Here is a 15,451-nt window from a genome sequence, read left to right as displayed (position 1 = left end):
AAAATCAAAGTTAATTTCTAATTTTTGCAATTTATTATTTTGGATTTTACTTTGGCTTGGTTGGATAGAGAAAAAACTGTCAAAAAATCTCTTATTGTAGAGCGAAAGGAAATGTATCTCATTAGAAGAAAACATTTCTCATGATTTAAATAGAGTTACGTGTTTTTTTATTTTTATTTGGATTTTAATTCATTTTTAGAATAAAGGCCATGGGCCCCATCAACATATAATACGGTTTGGTTAAGAATGGAAAGCCCTAGAGCAGTTTCAGTGTGTTTATCCCACTTATATCATAGAAGCCTATATATAGAAATTCAGAGAAGATTGGTAAAGAGCAATGAAATCCTCAATTAGGATATAAGGTATTGTAAATGCTACATAAAATCTTAGTTCTGTTACCTAAATTACAAATAAAATACTGTGCATTGTTTCCATGCAGGAAAAGAAGAGGTTAACTCTCATTTTCCATGTCTATATTTGAAATTACCTTCCCATTGGCAGGTGCATAATTCTATGTATTCACTTTGCTTGTTTCCGATGTCCTTTTAAAAAATTTTTTTGAGCTATAAAGAGTCTTTTCTCCGATATCATCATAGCTATTTTTAGAGACAGCAAAACTGTATGAAAATATCTAATACTGAGGGTGATTCCATCAGCAATATGGTAGGTAATATGTAGGATAACAACCAGACATTATTTCTAATTTGGCCAGAAGAGTTAGTTTACGTGAATGCAATTGAGATCCAAGGACTTCCACTTAGATATTTCATATCAAAGGATTCTGGAACATTCTTTTTAACATTTAGTCTTCAACTTGGAAAACATGCCTATTATAATTATACTTGAATTCATCATCATAAATATTTAAATTTTGAGGAGAGCATGAAAATTAGTTTAGCCTCCACTGTGAGGCCTGGTTACTGATTCCATCTGTCTGCTGCAAACCCCAGAACCAAACTGTCCCTGTTGTGCCAAGTACCCCTGTGGTAATTCCTCCCAGTAATACAGCAACGACTGATTAATGAGCACAGGACTCTGCTCATCCTGCTAAACTGCCAACATGATTAGCATTTCCAGTCTTGGATAGAGGACATATCAGATATTAAACTGATAAGAACAGATACGACACTTGATCTTAGCCAAAAGGCCGAGAAGCGATGCATCTCCAGTCTTGGAAGAAAGGTCCTGATATTGGATCCTACTGCTCTGTCAGCAAGCTTGTGAGCTGTGCTCCCACTTATGGTCCCAATTAGAAACTCTTGAATGGTGCCCCCACATTCCTCATGCAGAGGCTGCCACTGGACCCCGTCAGACACCTGTGGATGCAACTACTCATGCTCTGAATGGACTGGGCTGACACAGGGTCCCTTCTTTATTGAACTGACTTTTTTTTGTGTGTGTGTGGTATCTACAAGAAGGACTCCTAGATTTGACCGTTTTTACTCTGATTTTTGACACTGCATTGCCTCAACTGCTTTACTGACAGAATTCCAACAATTAATAGCAGAGGACACCTATTGCAACATTGACTTCATGACACCTTCCCTGGCACCCATGTCTTTCCCTGTGATAAATAGAAAGTGAGACTTTACTGCTACTTTTTCCCCACCCCATGAACTCTGTCATCTGACGATGCAGCTGGCTAATATCATTACCTGCTTGACCATAGGTAGCTTTTCTGTGCCACAGAGCTTCTTCCCTGCTTATAGGGAGTCTGCTTTCTTCCACCACATGGCAAAGCTTCCAGGCTGGATCAGCTTCCACGGACACCTCCTCACCTTTATTCTTAGCTTTTCTGGAGACTCCTCTACTGCTAGGACAACTTTACAGGCTAGAACTTTTGCAACACTCAGCCAGTCCCTGACCCAGCTTACGTCTTTCCAATCTGTACGGAGCTGTCTCATGCACAACAGCATGTGTGCCTTCTGGCCCTGGCGACTGCTTCATGTCCTTCCAGACTACACACCAATTTTTCCACCTGCTGAAAGATGCTCTCATTGTTACAATTTCTGTCTTTCACTCGTATGGTCACATGGACTGTCCCACCAACCCTGACGACATCTTGACCTAGCAAGACCTTTACAGGTGCATTATCTCACCAGTCTTAAACTTTAGAAAAATTAAATTTAATAAAGTTTAATTGAGCAATGAATAATTTACAACTCAGGCAGCCTCTGGGACCAGAAGAGGTCAAAGATTTGTTCCACAATGTGGGCAGAGAGCATTCAGAGACAGCAAACACAAATGAGATACAGAGACAGCTTCACTGGTTACAGCTTGGCCTTGGCCTTTTGGGGGCAGGTCTGAACAATTGGCAGGCTGTGGGTGCCTGAAGGTTGGTTGCTGTTAGTGCCCAAGACTCAGATATTTTCTACACAAAACATACTCCTAAATTAGGTTTCCAGTTTCTTTACATATTAAGTTAGGTTGCAGTTTCTTTCTTAAAGACTTAAGGTAGGAAGGCAGCCTCAGGCCACAATTAGTTTAACTGTCTCTTAGGCCACCTCCATCGCTATTTCTACAACCTGTACCACTTGGAAACACTTGACACCTCAGTTGTGCTTGACAGTCATTTGGTACAGATTGGACTCAAAACTTAGGTTTGATTGGGCCATCTCCAATATCAAGATTTGCACCTATGACATCGCCTCCTGCACACCCAGTGTCTTTAGACCTTACTACTTGTTTCTGAGTCCTTTAGATCCTGTCCCATTCTGGCCTGCCATTGCTCATAATCAAGCAACTCCAAGCCTACTACCGCTAAGTCCAAGTCTGTTCAACTCCTTTTACATCCCCATGTGACCATGTATTTCTAAGCCTCAGTACATCTAGTCTCTCTTACTGCCCTAGGTGGCCTCATGTTCCATATTCAACTGTGGCTTCTCCAAACCTACTCACCAACTTCTCAGCACCAAAGTCAATTAAAATGTTCATCACAGGGTCATTTCAGCCACCCACCGAGCAGCCAACCTTTCAGCTTGTGGGTAATGCCTTTGCCAACATTCCGCCACTAGTCCACGTTTACACTGAAGCCCCGGTTACTTCCTGTTAAGGTCTTTTTCCCCACCTTCATGAGTTTCCTCCAGAGCCACAGCTGATCCTCACTCTCTTTATCTCCCCTCATTTTCAGCCAACACTGGGACAGCTGTGCCTTCTCTGCTGATGACAGAGTTCGGTTCTCACTGGACTGTTCCAGGGATGCTGCCAATTCCTGACTTAGCATCACACGTGACCTCTTACTGGGTAACTTCATACTGATTGGGGCACCTGCACTGGCTGGTTGGGCACCTCTCACCTGACTGCCCTCCAGGGGGGATGGTGACCCTTTTCTGGCGATTCTCCTTTCCCCACCTATGGCCGCACCCACCCCCTTCTTGCATTCCTTCACCTGCACCAAAGGGGCTACATGACCCCTGGGGAAGTTAATCAACTAGGACAATCCAAAGTCATCAAATATGATACACTATAACAAAAATGAAGCCTTAATACACAAATAAATGCACATATATAGGGTGTACATTTTTTCTCTGGCATCAGGAACTGCAGATGCTGGCCCATCCCAACTTTTCCTGGGACTGTCTTAATGTTATGTGTCTGCGTTTCTCCTTGCTCTGTATTGGAATTTCCCCCCAGGAACAAAACTGCCTTTTGCTTGTCAGATAATGGGAAATAAATCTGACTAAAAATTTAGTGGCCTTCTACCTCAGGAAATTGTTAGTGGCCCAGTGGCTAGGGCATGTTGAGATATCTCTACTCAGGTAAATGGTAAGTTTTTGCATCTGGCTCCTTCAACAACCAAGAAAAAGACACAGTGCCTAGAGGCTTCTTTAGATTGTGGAGGCAACATATTCCCTACCTGGGTGCATCACTGCATCCCACTTGCCAAATGACCTGAAAGGCTGCTAGTTTCCAGGGGGTCCAGGAGACAACTCTGCAGCAGTCCCGGGATGCTGTGCAAGCTGCTCTGCCACTCAGACCAGGTCATCAAGGTCCAATGGTTCCTGAGGTATCAATGGCAGTTAGGAATTTTTTGGAGCTTTTATTAGGCCCCAATAAGTTGGGGCCTTTAGAATTTTGTCAGCCTTTAGAATTTTGGAGCAAGGCCATGCCATCACCTGCAGATAACTACTCTCCTTTTGAGAGACAGCCCTTAGCCTACAGCTTGGCCTTCATAGAAACTGCATGATGGACATGGGCCACAAGTTACTGTGTGACCCGAGCTGCCCACGATAAGCTGAGTATTATCTGACCGACCAAGCCATAAAGTTGAGTGTGCATAGCAACACTCTGTTGTCAAATGGAAGTGGTTTGTATGTGATTGGGCCAAAGCAGATCCTGAAACACAGTTAAGTTACAGGAAGAAGTGGCCCAAATGCCAATGGTTTCTTCCCCTCCTGCACTGCCTTCTGTCTCCAAGCCAGCACCTGATGGGGAGTACCCTACTATCAGTTGGCAGGAGAAGAAAAGACTGGGGCCTGGTTGACAAATGGTTCTGCCCAACATGTAGGCACCACCAAAAACTGGACAGCTACAGCACTACAGCCCCTCTCTAAGACATTCCTGAGGGACAGAGGTGAAGGAAAATCTTCCCAGTGGGTGGAATTTTGGCTGGTACACATCATCGTGAACTTCTTTTGGAAGGAGAAATGGCCAGACATGCTACTGTATACCAGTTCATTGGCTGTGGCCCATGGTTTGGCTGAAGTGTCAGCAACTTGAAAAGAAAATGATTGGGATATTGATGAAAGGGAATTTGGGGAAGGGGCATGTGCATAGACATACTTCTGGAAAAGCCAAAATCATGAAGATATCTGTGTCCTATATCAAGGCCAACCCAAGTGTGATCTCAGCACAGAAGCGTTTAAATAACCAGGTAGACAGGATGACCCATTTTTTGGATACTAGTCAGCCTCTTTCCCCAATCACACTTGTCATCACCCATTTGTCCCATGATCAAAGTGGCCATCCTGGCAGGGAATGGAGGTTATGCATGAACTCAGTAATGTGGACTTCCATTCACCAGGGCTGACCTAGCTATGGCCTCCACTGAGTGCCCAATATGCCAAAAGCAGATACCAACACTGAGCCCCAGTATGGTACTATTCCACAGGATGATCAGCCAGCTAGTTGGTGCTGGGTTGATTATACTGGACACCTTCCATAATGGAAGGGGCAAGCTTTTGTCCATACTGGAAAGACACTTACTGTGCATATGGATTTGCTTTCCCTGCATGCCATGTTTTTGCCAAAACTATTGTTTATTGACTTGCAGAATGCCTTATCCACTACCTTGTTATTCCGCACAGCACTGCATTTGACTAAGGAACTCACTTCACAGTCAAAGAAGTGTAGCAATGGACACATACTTAAAAAAATGCATGCTCTTGTCATGTTTTCCGTTATTCTGAAAGAGCAGGTTTCACAGAACTTTGAAATGGCCCTTTGAAGATGTATTTACAGCACAAATTAGGTGCAGTATCTTGAAGGTATGAGATGAGTTTGCACAGAAGGCTGTATATGCTCTGAATTAGCATCCAACATATGGTGCTGTTTCACTTATACTCAGGATTTACAAATTAAAAAAATCAAGTTGTGGAAATGAGAATGGCACAACTCACCATTCTCATTTGCAAATAACAAAAGTTTGGCTTCTTGCTCCCATGACTTTATGCTCTGCTGGCCTAGTCTTCTTAGTCCCAGAAGGAGGAATCTTCCACCAGGAGGCACAACAATGGTTCCCTTGCACTGGAAGTTAAGACTGCCACTGGCCACTTTGGGATCCTCATGTTTCTGAGTTAGTAGGCCAAGAAGGGAGGAGTTACAGTGTTGCCTGAGGTATTTGATCCAAACTACCAAGAGGAAGTTGGTCTACTGTTTCACAATGGAGATAAGAAACAGTATGCTTGGATTACAGGATCCCTTAGGGCTGTGGTCCCTGACCCGCAGACTGCTGACTGGTACCAGTCTGTGGCCTGTTACAAATCAGCCACACTGCAGGAGGTGAGCAATAGGCAGGCGAGTGTGTTCATCTGTATTTACTGCTGCTCCCCATCCTTTGCACCATGGCCTGAGGTCCATGCCCTGTGAGATCAGTGGTGGCATTAGATTCTTACAGGAGTGTGAACCCTACTGTCAACTGCACACGCGAGGCATCTAGCTTGTGCACTCCTTATGAGAATCTAATGCCTGATGATCTGAGGTGGAGCTGAGCTAGCATTGGGGAATGGCTGCAAATACAGATGATCATTAGCAGAGAGGTTGCATTATGGTGAGTTGTATGATTATTTCATTATCTATTACAATGCAATAATAATAAAAATAAAATGCACAATAAATTAATGTGCTTGAATCATCCTGAAACCATCCCCCCTGCTCTCAGCCTGTGGAAAAATTGTCTTCCATCAAACTGATCCCTGGTGCCAAAAAGGTTGCAGACTGCGGCCTCAGGGCATCTGTTAGTATCACTATGCCCTGTGATTAAGGTCAGTGAAAACTTTAACAGCACAATGCAAGCAGTACTGTAACTGACCCAGTCACATTTTGTTATAAACACTTTTTTGTTTATATGCATGTATTAAGCAAATATCTTTGTATTTTCCTCTTATTCCCTATGTTTCATAAGATGTATTTAGACTTTGTATCAGTATTTTAGTGTGATTAATTTTACATCATATTATGTCAGTTAGTGGATATCTAGCGATGAGAAAACATCACTCAAGGACTTTACCTCTTGTTCTGGGCAAACGTTAAGTGCATTTTCAGTTGTATGCAAGTTTCAGTTCTACACAAGTTGCATCATGTTAAGTAGAATTATGACCATGTCGTTTTTATTTCGAAATTAAGTGTGGTTTAAAAAGATGCTTATGGGTTCCAAGTTTAAAAAGGGGAAAACTTCTGGTGGTTGATGGTTAATTTTATTTATACTGAGCTAAGGGATGTGTCGATCGCTGGCAAAACATCATTTCTGGGTGAGTCTTACAGGGAGTTTCATAAAGAGATTGCATTTGCATCAGGAGACTGAGGAAAGGGACTCTGCTCTCACCAATGAAAGCAGTCTCCACTAAATCTGTTGAGAGCCCAGATAAAACAGAAAGGTATGGGTTATCAGAAGTTATTAACATTAATGTCACTAACGTTGGTATACAGCAACCCCCTCACTGCTAAATTTGACTGGCAAAGAAAAGTAGAGGAAAGGCAAATTATCACTGACACTTCTGGAGTTGGCATATCAATTATCTACTGTCTTTGAACATCACAGCTCCTGGTTCTCTGGCCATTCAACCTTCACCTGCCCCCCACTCTCCTGGTTTTAGGTTCTTAGGCCTTCAGACAGAGACCACGGGCTTACTTGTTCTTAAGTTTTCATTTGGCATATGGAACTTTTTGGCCTATATAACCACATAAGCCAATCCTCATAATAAATATCTTCCTGTATATCTCTATAAAGTCTATTGGTTTCCTTTCCCCTCTGTAAAATGCTGACTACAACATTGTGTCAGGGAGAAAGTATCCCTGGTATGGAAACTTGCAGGCAAAAATGAGTTTGGCCAGAGGAGGTTAGACAGGTGGCGACTATGGCTGCAGCAAGCCTTAGAGGAGATAATGGGAGGGTGGGGGGAAGACAGGGTCAGATGCTGGGGCCTGGTGCACTGTGTCATTACTGCTCTCTGAAAACTTTAGCTCCTAAATTTAGTTTCTTAAAACTCCAAACATGTATAATGTCACAGTTTCTGTGGCCCGAGAATCCTGGCATGGCTTAGCTGGGTGCCTCTGCCTCAGGATTTCTCAGAAGGCTGGGGCTGTTTCCCCAACTGAAGCTTGGGCAGTGGAGGACCTGCTTCTAAGCTCAATGGGGTTAGTTGCTGGCATCATTCAGTTTGGAATGAGGGCCTGAGTTCCTTTCTGTCTATTGGCCTGGGCCCTCCCTCCATTCTTTGTCACACAGGCCCATAAATAGGGAATCTCAAAACATTCAAGCTTGCTTCCCCAGAGGAAGGTACAGGAGAGAGAGAAAGTAAGTGACAAGTCACAGTCTTTTAGTAATTAAATCTGTGAGGTGACAGTCCATATCTTCAGTTTGCATGCTATTGACTAAAAGTGAGCCACTAACCCGTATTGGTTACACAAGGATGGGGATACTTGGAGGTGGGGATCATTGTGCACCATCATGGGGCTCCCACCACAGACACAAAGATAAGGCACATGAGCTTGATTCTAAATACAATGGGAAGGCATTGGAAGGTTTATTATGACAAGATAACAAAATCTGAATTTTATTTAATTCCAACTCCCCCATGGTGTGTCTTGGTAAATGAGACCAAGAAGGGGAGTGATTTCCCCAAGATCCAACTGACAGAACCCATGTCAGTTTGAGTTTTATTCTAGGCTACATCCCACTGATTGTAATTCTTCCATCTCTAAGCTTATGCCTTCGCTACATGTAACACACACCTACAAGAATTATAAGTATTTTCTCATATGCACCAGATGAGTTCCCTTGGAGCTAGGTGGTAAGCATTATTCCCACTGTGCAGGTTGAAAGACTGAGGAGGCCGTTAGAGGAACAATGACATATCTGGGCTCACAGAACTGGTAAGAACAAGGAGGCTCTGACCCAGCTCTGTCTCCTCAAACCTGTGGTCCTGACTGTAGCCAGGTCTTCCTGGGGTGCTGAGGGAGGCTGTGTTTGCATAACCGGGTATAAGACAGCAGCTGACATGCGGGAGGAGGGTGAGCAGTCAGCAGCCCAGAGGGCCCTTTGAAAAGGGCCCACATGATGGAACCTTGAAGAAGTGACCTCACCTGCTTGGTGATTAACCCCAAGAGAACTTAGAGCTCTGATAACCAGGCACCCACATTCTAGAGACAGCCCTCTATACAACTCACTTGACAGGAGACCCTTAAGAGAGTAAGATGTCCTCCTCCTGTGTCCCAACTGTCTGAGGCTCTTGCCTCCAAGGCCTGGAGTCAGAGCCTTTCTGAATGATGCAGACATTGGCTCAGCCCTCAAGCTTCTCACCCCCACGCTTCAGACCAGTTGACAAGAGCCATCCAAAGGTAACACAAGGTACCCCAGGGCAGGTCCATCCAGGTCAGGCCTCACTTGTGATTCCACCTGGGCAGCCTCACACCCCTCCCTATTAATATATGTGTGTGGGAGGAACGGGGATGAGAGGGATTCCTGTGCAGAATCAGGCTGTCAGGTGTTGGCACACTGGGGGGTGTGTCATGTTCATACCCCAGGTCATGATGGCAGAATGGAAAGTTGAGTGTTGGGGATCAAGCTTGTCTACTCAGATGTTAATTCTGAGACCTTGATTCACCATTTGGTTTTCTCCCTGGCTGAAGGTCTCTGGATATTCTTCTCTGTGCCTGCTCTACGGTACAGAATTTCTAAAAAGACCATTGACACCACTTGACCCAGCTGCCAGGCATCTTTTTCACAGGGCTCAATTCAGGAGATCAAAAAGGAGGTGTGTGGGTCCAACTACTCCATCCCCTTGGGTAACGGGTAAGGGTACCATGCCACCAACCATGGCCAGTACTGTGCTGGGGTGAAAGTGGGCACACAAGGGTTTCCACAGCCTGGAACTCAATATGACCAGGGTGGTCCTAGGACCCAGAGCCAAATGCGGGAACTCCCTGGGTTCAGTCCTAGGCCTTTTTTACTTGAGTGACTCAGTCCCCTCCCCAAGAATCCTGGCCTCCGTTAGTCCCCAGTGGCAACTTGGTTAGGTACAAAATTCATGTGCATATACTTGTACGAAGATCAGAGAAAATGTTTGCATTTTTTTCACTTTACACTACACCATGAGTGTCTTTGCATTTGACTATTGTTTTATAGTTTTAACTACTTGCCACAGGTATCCCATGTACCTGTCAGCTCCACTGCCCTTCCAGTCCTCCAGTTCTATAAAACAAACAAATATCACTCTTACTAGGATGGTTTATGTTTTAAAATATTTGAGGGGTTTAAGCTATTCTAATATTTGTCTGCTACTTGCTGTCTCACAGAACACATCCTCTTAGTGCTGCCATATTGAAAGCTGTGGTCTCAGTTGTGTTCATAATATTCCACCAGGGAGGCCGTTTCTCACAGCATTTTAGCCTTTCAAGGCTGGTGGACCCTGACATGATTCAATTCTCTTGCCATCTCAGCTATGCTGCAGGGGACACTCTGCGTGTGTCCTAATAGATCACATCAGTTTGATAGGGCTGCCATAACAAATTACTACAGGGCTGGGTGTTTTTAGCAGCGTTTACTCAATTCTTGAGGCAAGAAATCTGATATCAAGGCGGCAGCTGGAGTAGTTTCCCATTTATTTACTTATATTTTCATGATGTTTGAAGACAAAAAATTTTAAATTTGATGGACAATTCATCAAATTTTCTCTTCATTATTCTTTTGGTGTAAAATCTACGAAATCTTTGCCTAATTCGAGATCACAATAAAATACTCTACTATTCCTCCTAGGAATATTTTAGTTCCGGCATTTAGATATACCATCTTTTTGAATATTTTTGTCACATGTGTTCTATATTTGGGGTCCACATTTACACTTTTGCCTCTCCATATCCAATTTTACCAGCATCATTTATTCAAAATACTTTGCTTTCCTCTCAAATTTCTTGACCCCTTTCTCAAAATGCTTGTGTTTGTTAATGAACCTTTAAACCTCCTCATTAGTCTACCTCCATCTATCTTCGTTCTACTACGTGCTTTGATTACTGTTACTCCTTTTAAAGATTGTTTTGTGGTTTCTGGTTTCCTTTACACACAAACATAGATTTAGGGTAAGGTTGTTGATTTCCATAAAAAATGCAGTTGACAATTTGAAGTGCGCCCCCGCCCCCATGGGACGCGTCCTTAGCGCAGCCTTGTCAACATTGCCTCAGTGACCTCACAGAGCGGGTCCCCGCGGGCCACTGGCGACTGGATGCGGGTGGCCAGGGCAAGCGGCGGGGCAGGCTGCCCGGAACCAGCGCGGCGGCGGCAGCGCGGCCTGGGGACAGCGGAGTCCCCAGCTCGGGACAGCGCGGTAAAGCGCGTCCACAAGGAGCTCCTTGACCCGGCCCGCGACCCCTCGCCCAGGGCTCAGTAGGGCCAGCGGGGGACGATATGCTCCACTGGCAGGCGACCCTGATGGGACCCAACGACAGCCCCTACCAAGGAGGGGTCTTCTTCCTGACGACCCAGTTGCCACCTGATACGCCTTCAAACCACCCAAGATCGCATTCACCACCCGAGTTCACCCTCCGACATTAACAGAAATGGAAGCGGCTGTCTCCACTTCCTTAGGTCTGAGTGGTCGCCGGCACTGACCCTTTCCCAAGTGTCGTCATCCAGCTGTTTCCGTGTTGTGCGACCCCAAGCCCCATGATCCTTTGGTTCCTGAGATTTCGAAGATCTGCAGAAAGGATAGGAGAAATTACGAGGGAATAGCTCCAGAATAGACTCAGAAATACGCCATGTGACTTCAAAATAAATAATACCATCACCTTAATGGTAAAGATAAAATGGCAGTTCAATTTAAAAAAATTTGCAGGGACTGCATTGACTCTGTAGATCAATTTATGGGGTTCTCTGTTCTTAACAATATTAAGTATTGTTAACATTTAACATTAGATGTCTTTCCATTTATCCATTTTAAAATTTCTTGTAGCATTTAAAAAACCAGTGTAAAGTTCTTACACTTCTTTTGTTAAATTTATTCCTGAATATTTATTTGTGATGCCATTGTGAATAGTTTTCTTAATTCAATTTTCAGATTGTTAATTGCTAATATAGTATGTATTGATCTTGTATCTTGTGACATGGGTGGATTTATTTATTAGTTCTAGTGAGTTTTTAGTAAGTTTCTTCCAAATTTTTATATAGAAGATTATGTTGTTTGCAATAACAGGTAGTTCTACTTCTTTTTATCAATCTGGAGAATTTTATTTCACTTTCTAATGTAATTTCCCTGGCTATTATCTCCAGTACAATGCTGAATAGAGTAGTGAAAGTGGAGATTCTTGTCTTGTTCCTAGACTTACTGGCAACGTATTGGGTCTTTCACTATTATATATAATGTTAACTGTAGGTTTTCATAGATTACTTCTGGCAAGACTCAGAATTTTCCAAAAATGAGTAGTGTGCTGGGAATTTTATCACAGTGGGTGTTGGATTTGTCAAATGTTTTCCTGTGTCTACTGGAATGGTATCTTTTGTCACTTGAATAAAGTAATATTGTGTATTATCTGGATTAACTTTTGGATATTAAGCCAACATTGCATTTTTTAAAATAAAATCTCACTAGGTCATATAGCCATATTTATATGCTCCTTGTGAAATTTGCTAGTATTTTCTAAGGATTTATTTGTCCGTATTCCTAAAGGATTTTTGTCTATAATCTTGTTTACTTTTGATTTCTTTCCTGCTTTTGGTATCATGGTAATGGTGGCCTCATAGAATGAATTGGAATGTGTTACTTTTATTTTTAGAAGTTACTGTGAAGAACTGGCATAATTTTTATCATATGTTGATAAAACTTATTTAAGCCCTATACATCATTCAACAATGGAGATTTGTTCTGGGAAATACACTGTTAGGTGATTTTGTCATTGTATGAACATCACAGAATGTACTTTCACAAACCTAGAAAGTATAGCCTGCTATACACCTAGGCTATATGGTATGACTTATTGCTCCTAGGCTACAAACCTGTACAACATGTTACCGTACTTAATATTGTAGGGAATCATAATACAATGGTATTTGTGTATCTGTATGTGTATCTATGGTTAGGTATCTAACCATAGAAAAGTTACAGTAAAATACAGTACAAGAGATAAAAAAACGGTACACCTGTATAGGTCACTTTCCATGAATGAACATATAGGACTAAAAGTTGTATAGTAAATATATAAACCAATAGCATAGTTACTTATGATTATATTATCATCAAGTATTATGTATTGTATATAATTGTATGTACCATAGTTTTATCTCACTGGCAACACAGCTTTGTTTACACCAGCATCACCATAAATACATGAATAATGCATTGTGCTTCAATCTTAACATGCACTAGAAAGTTTTCAGCTTCATTACAATCTCATGGAAGCACTCTAGTATATGCAGTTCATCATTGACCAAAACTTTGTTATGCAGGGCAAGACCGTATTTATTTTTATATATATGACTATTTGTATACGCTATTTCTTGAGTTTTCTTTCAAAATTTGTACCTATAAAGATATTTATGGTAACAGGTTTTCTGGAAATTTGACCTGAGAAAATCTGGAATAATAATATGCAATGAGGCTTTACCCTAATCACTGACAGACCCAAAATTTCCTCTTTCATAGAATGGACATTGTGACTACAATTACTGTACCTAATAGTCATATTTACTGTGTGTGACAAATAAGTTATTGAATATAAAAGATATTAGTGAAACTGTAATTTGACATTGGGTTTTATGAAGAGGGCTCTGGCAGAGATAACCTCCTCTTTTCATCAGTATTTAGATAAGACAGAAACATAATTTTTATGACAAATACAAAATATTATTATTGAATGGTATTTATAAAAGATCATTTGATGACTCAAGGTGGTATTTACTTAGCACATAACAGTGTATTAGGTACTATACCAAGCCATGACACATTTATAGATAAAATACCTAGAGTGCAAAAATAAATAATTCAGAGATTCATTGGAAATGACAAATTGACATATTTTCAGTCATACAAGGTGACATTAAAAGCATCATAAAAATCAACTGTTTTGGTATACGGTAAATAAATTAACCTAAAGTGCTAAGTAATTTTATTAGAATGTTTGACTAATTAGTCATAGAAATAAATGGGCAGCATTTTGACCAGTAAACAGTGAATATGCATTCTTTTCAAATAACAGACAAAAGTATTTTAAATGGAGAAGTTTTAAGCCTAAAATTTTTATTAAATTCATAACAAATATACAACTGCTTATATATTGTGAACACTGTAAAATGACAACAGAAACTATCAATTAAAGTATAACCAACCAGTAATACCACATCACATACAGATTTCTTCTAAGATATTTTAAATGGATTTCAGCATTAAATGGAAAATCCAAACTGAGATCATTTTTACTGGGTAAGGGAAGTGCTAATTTAGGCAACATGGTGATTGGAACCAAAATATGTGAATTTAGGTAAATAATTCTACCAATATTAGCTTCATTTTACAAGACAACAGAAATTCTGACCATATATAAGTACTATTCTCTGTAGTCTAGTATTGTCATTTCAGGTATTTGGGCAAAACATAAAATTAAATGTCTAGTACATTTTTAAATAATCACATTTTACAACTTATAATTGCCATATAGCATATTGAGGGGGAGTGTTTCCAGTGAAGAAACTTGGGATTTATTATGAGATGCTGTTGATGCTACAAAAAATATTGTGTGAAACATTTTCTTCATGTGGACACTGTTCATATTTGTGTTTGGGGGAAAATACTATACATTCTAAACACTTTTAATGCACATGGCTAAAATCCTCAGAAAAATACAAGAATCCATAAAATGCTGAGTAGAGGTGAAAGGAAAATGTGAGAACTTCCCAGGAGTAGAAGTAAATCAAGGGCATTATCTAGAGGAGCAATCAACTAAGAAGTACATGCTCTATTCAGACACGCTGATCCCAAAGACATCAAATCCATATGGACTGTCCAACGGGCTACAGAATAATGGAATACATTTTTTAAAAAGTGGCTGTAGATGTCCCGAGTATGCTGTCTCTTATATGTGACAGCCAAATTATAAATTATGTTGTACTCAAGGAATAAGATACTACGATGAGAGTTAGAAGAAATTTCACATCGCCTAAGTTTCAGATATAAGAATTATGTATAAAATGTTTAAGTCAATACAATGGGGAAAATGGGAAACCAAAACAATGTGGCTAGCACAGGAAACTATAAGCTTGACAAGCCGTGTTTGGAAAGAGCAAATCAAATGAAAACTATTGAAAATGTAATAAACCTACTTCATAGATAACATTTGGGTAAAACATTAAATTAGACTGATGTGAGGAGAGGGCTAGGAAACTGTAATTTTGGGCACCATGTCCAAGGGAGACAAAGTAATAGAAAATACAAATTTAGTAATACATATATGAAGACTACAATGAGAAGAAAAGAAGCACATGTACTTGGTTCACTAAAATATATAAAAAGAACAAAGGGTTCTGAATCATTAAATTCAGAAGTACAATACATAAAAAAGAGAAAAGCAAAGAAAAATTATTAAAAGCAATAGTCAAGCTGCATCTAACATCAAACAGGACATAAACACTTAAAAAAAAAGTGAGAGAGTAAAAAAAAAAAAACCTAATGTCCAAAGGTGAGAAGGAAGTTTCCACAGCTTGTATAAAGCCAGAAAACAGAGAAATGTTTATTAATGGTGCTGAGAGAAA

The 15,451-nt window shown here is 41.0% G+C and overlaps 2 pseudogenes; one reads left to right on the top strand and one right to left on the bottom strand.

Annotated features, from left to right (window-relative positions):
- Positions 1-981: 981 nt before the first annotated feature.
- Positions 982-1,159, bottom strand: LOC138383136 (U2 spliceosomal RNA; annotated as a pseudogene).
- A 9,883-nt stretch (positions 1,160-11,042) lies between these two features.
- LOC138382545 (ubiquitin-conjugating enzyme E2 D2 pseudogene) lies at positions 11,043-11,475 on the top strand (annotated as a pseudogene).
- Positions 11,476-15,451: the final 3,976 nt, after the last annotated feature.

This window comes from Eulemur rufifrons, chromosome 4 (genome assembly GCF_041146395.1).
Source record: "Eulemur rufifrons isolate Redbay chromosome 4, OSU_ERuf_1, whole genome shotgun sequence".
NCBI classification, from domain to species: Eukaryota; Metazoa; Chordata; class Mammalia; order Primates; family Lemuridae; genus Eulemur; species Eulemur rufifrons.
The sequence above is the reverse complement of the archived record's forward strand: the minus strand, read 5'-3'. Positions and strand labels throughout refer to the sequence as shown.